This window comes from Camelus bactrianus, chromosome 14 (genome assembly GCF_048773025.1).
Source record: "Camelus bactrianus isolate YW-2024 breed Bactrian camel chromosome 14, ASM4877302v1, whole genome shotgun sequence".
Lineage (NCBI taxonomy): Eukaryota > Metazoa > Chordata > Mammalia > Artiodactyla > Camelidae > Camelus > Camelus bactrianus.
In genome coordinates this window covers 3,995,212-4,001,838 of record NC_133552.1, presented here as the reverse complement: position 1 = coordinate 4,001,838, position 6,627 = coordinate 3,995,212, and positions in this window count along the sequence as shown.

Genomic DNA, 6,627 nt, shown 5'->3' with positions numbered 1-6,627 from the left:
TAGACGCCCCCGCCCTTAATGGCCCCTTACACTGGTTGGATCAGTTAGCATTTGCTGCTTGACAAGCTGCGCAAAACTTAATGCCTTGAAACAAAAATCCCTCACAGTTGCTCACAAGTCTCTAGGTCTGTGGAGTGGCTGTCCCAGTCCAGTCCAGGCTCAGCTGACCTTGGCAGTGATCTTTCATTCCTTCACGCATCTGCAGAGCTGGCAGGGGTTGGGGGCTGGTGGCTGCAGAATGGTGTCCTCAGGCAGCCGGTCCACCAGCATAAAACTGTGGTGGTGGAAGGGGCAGTGACCGAGTCACATGTCTCTCCTCACCCAGGAGGCTGGCCAGGGTCATGGTCGCTGAGTAGTGTTCCAAAGAGAGTGAGCTGATGTGTAAAAGTCCTCTTAAGACCTGGGCTCCAAGGTGGAACCCATCGCCACTACTGCATTCTGTTGGCCAAAGCAAGTCATGGTGCCAGCCCAAATTCATAGGGTGGGGAAACACGCTCCACTCCTTGTTGAAGGGAGCTGCAAAGCCACATTTGAAAGGGCTCAGATGCAGACACGGGTGGGGAATGGGATCCATTTTTGCAACGGACCACACTAACGAGTGTGCGAATGTACCTCCACACACCACGCAGCCCGAGCGCACGACCCCGGGGTGAGACCCTTGACACTCACTGCTGCTCAGTTCTGGCCACTGAGGTGGCCTTGACTCTAACCCCCTCACTTCCACGTGGATTAATCACCAAGCTCCATCACTTCTCCTGCCTCCATTTCTTGGTGTCTCATTCTCTCCGTCACTCCTGCTCTCACGTCCCACGTGAAGAACCCAGCAGATGCCCTCACATCTCAGTGGCCAGAACTGAGAAGCTGGGAACTAGTGTACTGAAGTGCCGAGCGAAGAATTGGGGCTGCCATGACCAGCTCTCCCTGGAGGCTACACTCACCTTAAGTCAAGAAATTAGAAGAGGGGATCCCTGTGGAGCAGGATCATCGGAATCTGCCAAACACCCTTCACTTTCCTCAAGTGAAAATGCAGGCCTTTTAAGGGAAAACACAGCCCTGTCTCGGCTGAATCTTGGGCCTACCTCCTTACCTCATCCCAAGTATAAGATCATTTTAGGTTAAGGGTCACCCATGAGGAAGATTCCTAAGACTGTTCTCTGCCCGGTCATAATTATGTCCCATTTTGCACTTACATTGCACCTCTGCTCAGAGAGCTTAAATTGTTACTCCATTGCTTCTCCTTGGAAAGCTTTGTGTCTGCAAATATACAAGCTCACCCATGACCTTTTAACGCAGACAATATGCTACTGAACTGCAGAATTATAAATAGCTTTGCCTAAACTGTTGCTGCTTGTGTTCTATTTCATTTTGGGTTTCTTTGTGTCCAGAATTATGTAAAATTGTGGTGCAACCAATATAACACAGGCATGAAGTGGTTTTAAAAAGATAATAGGGATGTGTAGGCACAGATATGAATACACAAATCCGTGGGTGTGTAGGTGAGTGTGAAGGGTAGAATTTGGTAATATGCAAATATCAGGTGTGGGTGGTTATTAACCCTTCATCAGCCAAATAAGCTCATTTCTAGCCCTCAGGCAAAACTTGCCAAAAGTCCTCCCCTGCTTCAAGAACGTCCTGCTGTCCTTCACCTAACATCAACTACCTTCCCTGTAGGTCCTAAATCCTTAAATACTGAGCTTCCTGGAGACTCAGACTGTCTTTAAGTGTTTTCCTCAGAAAACTATGCTTCTGTCCTTTACCAGCCCCCTACAATGCAGCAGTCAAAATTCCTGAATATCTGCTCTCTGTAAGGCTCTGTTAAGTGCTGATACAGAACACAAAGAACAGCTTCCTGTTATCATAAACATTCACTGAGGACGTTTAAGACATACCTGCCCGCATTCAGACACCTCCGGAGTGACGTTAAACTATCATTTATATATTCCTGCTGAGTTTACAAAAAACCCTCAAGTATCTTAATTCTTCCTTAATTAATCCTGTGAAATGGGTAGAATATCTTCTAAATTGAGGTTCAGACAAGTTTAGCAACTTACTCAGTCACAGGACCATTCAGCAGTGGGTACCTCAGTAGGGGTTCCTCTCATTTCAAATCTTCACCAATGTGGAGAGCAGGATGAAGAATACTGGTCACGTAAATGGAATGACAAAGCAGGTTGGGGTGAGAACTCCAATACAGGTGCAACAGGGAGAATTTAATCTGAGTGGGTCTATTTCTGGGCTCTCAATTCTGTTCCATCGATCTATATCTGGTATCAAAAATAGTACAGTATTATACCAATATCGTACTGATTTTGATAATTATAGCCTTGCAGTATAGCTCAACATCAGGACAGCATGATATCTCCACCTTTGTTCTTCTCAAAACTGCTTTGGCAATTTGGGATCTTTTGTGGTTCCATATAAATTTTAGAAATATGTGTCTCAGTTCTGTGATGCCCCTGGAATTTTGATAGGAATTGCACCGAATCTATAAATTGCTTTGGGTAGTATTGTCATTCCAATCCATGAGCATGGAAAAATCTTTCCATTTATTTGGTCTTCAATTTCTTCGATCAATGTCTTAAAGAGTTTTCAGTGTACAGGTCTTTCACCTCCTTGGTTGAATCTTCTAGTTCTAATTGAGTGCCTTTTATTTCCTTTTCCCACACACATGTGGACATTAATTTATGACAAAGGAGCCAAGAACATACCATGGAGAAATGATAGTCTCTTTAATAAACGGTGTTGGGAAAACCAGACAGCCACAATATGCAAAAGACTGAAACTAGACCACTATCTTATACCGTACACAAAAACTGACTCAAAACGGACTGGCCTGAAGGTAACACCTGAAACCATAAAAATCCTAGAAGAAAACATAGGTGATAACCTCCCTGACATCAGCCTTCATGATGTTTCTGTGGATCAAATTCCAAAGGCAAGGGAAACAAAAGCAAAAATAAACAAATGGGACTACATCAAACTAAAAAGCTTCTGCACAGCAAGGCACTATCATTAAAATAAAAAAACAAAGATATAAACTACTGTGTATGAAATAAACAAGGATATACTATACAGCACAGGGAACTATAGCCATTATTTTGTAATAACTTTTAATGGAGTATAATTTATAAAAATACTGAATCACTGTGCTGGACACCTAAAACCCGTATTGTAATTGACTATTCTTCCAAAAGAAGAAAAAAAAAAAAAAACCACCATGAAAACGCAACCCACTGAATGGGAGATACTTGCAAATTATGTGTCTGGTAAGGGGCTACTATCCAAAATATATAAAGAACTCATACAACTCAACAACAAAATTACCCAATTAAAAAACAGGCAGAGGATCTGAATAAAAATTTTCCCAGACATTCAGATGGCCAACAAGCTCACGGAAAGTTGTTCAACATCACTAGTCATCAGGGAAATGTAAATCAACCAGAACTGTATCACTTCACATCTGTCAGCATGGCTACTAACAAAAAGATAAGGAATAAACGTTGGCAAGGATGTGGAGAAAAGGGAGCCCTGTGCACTGGTGGGAACGTAAACTGATGCAGCTACTATGGAAACAGTAGGGAGGTTCCTCACAAAATCAACAGACCTACCATATGATCCAGCTACTCCAGTTCTGGGTATTTATCCAAAAAATACAAAAAGACTAATTCAAAGATACATGCATGCTTATATTCACTGCAGCATTATTTACAATAGCCAAGATATGAAGTATCCATTGATGAATAAACAGATAAAGATGTGGAATATACATACATATGCAAGATTACTTCCTAGCCACAAAGAAAAATGAAATCTTGCCATTTGTGACAATATGGACGGCCCTCAAGGGCATTATGCTAAGCAAAGTAAATCAGATAAAGACAAACACCAAATAATTTCACTCATATGTGCAATCTTAAAAAAAAATGGACAAATAAAATAAAACTCAGATACAGAGAACGTGTTAGGCATTACCAGAGAGGATGGAGGTTGGAAGGTAGGTGAAAAGGTTGAAGGGGGTAAAATGGTGGGGATGGTAACTACACTTTTGGTGGTTATCACTTTGTGCTGTATATAAATATTAATTCACACCTATTTTGTTACACTAATTTTATCCCGAGAAAATCTGAAGTGGGGGGTGAGTAACCAGAGAAAGCTACAGGGAGAAATGACGTAGTCTGCAAGCATATTTGCTAGATGGAAACACATGGGTAGAAAATGTTTTATCAAGCTGAGAACAGCATGAGCAAAATCATGAAGGCAGGAAGCATACGGTAAGCTTGGGAAGCATGAGCAGTCTCAAAGATTAGGATGTGGTAGATGACCCAAAAGGCTGGGGACCAGACTGTGGATGGCAAGCAAGACCATGCTAAGGAATTCATCTGGAGGCTATGGAAAGCCATTGAACTGTCCTCAAGGGTGGACGGTACCACACACAAGTGTCAAAAGCCATCATCTCATTTTATGGACAGTAAGGAGTACCCCGCTGCATTTCTTTTCCAACCCAAATGATTTCCATAAACTGCAATCATGCTAGTAAAGTACTATGAGAGGATTTTCTCTGTGCCTTTTCCATTTGGGGCTTTATGAGATGGTCTATCAATTGCTCCTCACCACTTCGCTGTCTGAAAAAAGAATCAATGCGGAACCTCAGACTGCTTATTCACTGTTCCATGACACATTTTCCACCTTAGCAGTAACAGCTGCAGGTGCTGCCTCACTGTTACTATTCACAACCAAGCAACTAAGATTCTGAACGTCTCTTAACAGCATCATTTTTCTTCCGTTTAAGTGGGACTGGGATGAAGGAATATGCTATAAACACTCCAAATAAGTCAAATTGTTTAAAATTCTTTCTCTTGTGCTCAAGTAAGACAAACCTAACCTCTGATATTTTAGCAATTCTTATTGTTAAATTTTAGTAATTGTTTATATTTTAGAATCTTTTCCATCCAAATGCAGAGAAAATGCTAATCTACACTAGTGGGAACATGAAACTGATGGGTTTTTTGGCAACAATATACAGGGGAAAATTGCACAAAGTGTGATATATTTTACTCAACCCTTGGAATTGCGTTCAACTAAACATAAACAGCTGGCCTTAATACCTAGCTAGATCAAAAAAGAAAGAACTAACAATTCAAGGAACCATGCAGCCTCATTCAGTCATGGCTTACTAAGAAAACTTGGTTTCAACTCTACTCTGCTCAGAACCATTATAACCCAAAGGAGGTGCCCAAGAGGGAACTGGAAATACGTATCTACAGCTTCAGAGAAAGTGAGCTTGAAATCTGAACCTCAAGCGTGTTAGAGATGGCTAGAAACATAAATTTCGTGGTTCTCAAATTTAATCATGCATCTCAACCACCCAGAGCTTGTGGAGTGCTGGGCCCCAACCCCAGAATTTCTGATTCTGCATTTTTACCAAGTTCTAAGATGTTGATGCTGCCTGCTGGGGAACCATACTTCGAGATCACCCAGAAAGAACTTAGGAGAGTGACAGGTGTGGAACAGCAAGGAGAATCCAGAATAAGGAGGGTAAGGGGGAGTCAGATAGGTAGAAGCCGGGTAAAGTATGATAGCAGAAGCCTCTGGAAGAGAAAAAAATTGTTGGCTGTCAAACATCAGGGAGATAAAGTAAATGGAAAAAAGGTCTCTAAATTTAATTAGCAGGTGTTTGGTAACTTTTACGAGTAGTTTCATTAGAGTGGTGTAGGCGGAAGCCAGATATGCAGAGGGAGATGGAACTTAAGCTACAAAAGAAACAAGGAAAAGCTGTTTGCTTCATCTGCTGGCATTCCAAGTCTGCAGGCTGAAGGCAAGGAAGCAGCAAGTGGAAAAGGTCAAGGAAACAAGAGGCCAGGAGTAACCCGTGAAAACAAGAGCCCCTTGAACACCAACTCTCCCCTCTACTGCCCTTTGCCTCTCCTTGGTGCCTTGTTTTGCCTTGGTCTTTACAGGACTCCCAGCCTTACTGCTCCTCCTAGATTACAACCTCCTTAATGGTGCCTGACCTCCTTGAGTACAGTAGGTAACAATGAAGTATTCCCTAACTGAAAGTACCGTAGATGCAAGTTGATGACACTCCCCAGCAGAACACAAGGTAGTGGGAAACCAGCCACCCTCCACAGAAAGGGGCAGAGGAAGGAGTCTGCTTATTTTCACACAATGCTAAGAAAGTCTTGGCTAAAATCTGAGACTAAAGGAAATAAATCACGGGGAGCCTGTTTATTCCAGAAAAAATACCAAGTTGTCAAATACAAAAGCTCTGAGGCAAGTGTGCACTTGACATATTCAAGGTGCAGCAAGGAGGCCAGCATAACTGAATCTGACTGGGGGCTGGAAGTGGTACGAGGCCAGAAAGGCAGGCAGACGCCAGCTGACATGGGGCTTTGAGCAGGAGTATAAAGGTACTTCAGTATTTGGAGGTCAGAAAGGCAATGAAGCCCAGTACAGACTACAGCAGAGGTAAAACAGGAAGCCTTCCAGAAGCTGAGGCCAAACTCAGTAGAGCATTTTCTCCCACCAGATTAGCCTTAACCAAGACGAAATGGTAACGACCAGTGCTGAGGAGGCGCAGACACAACACTTCCACTCACTCATGGAGAGCAAACTGGCATAACCCTTTAG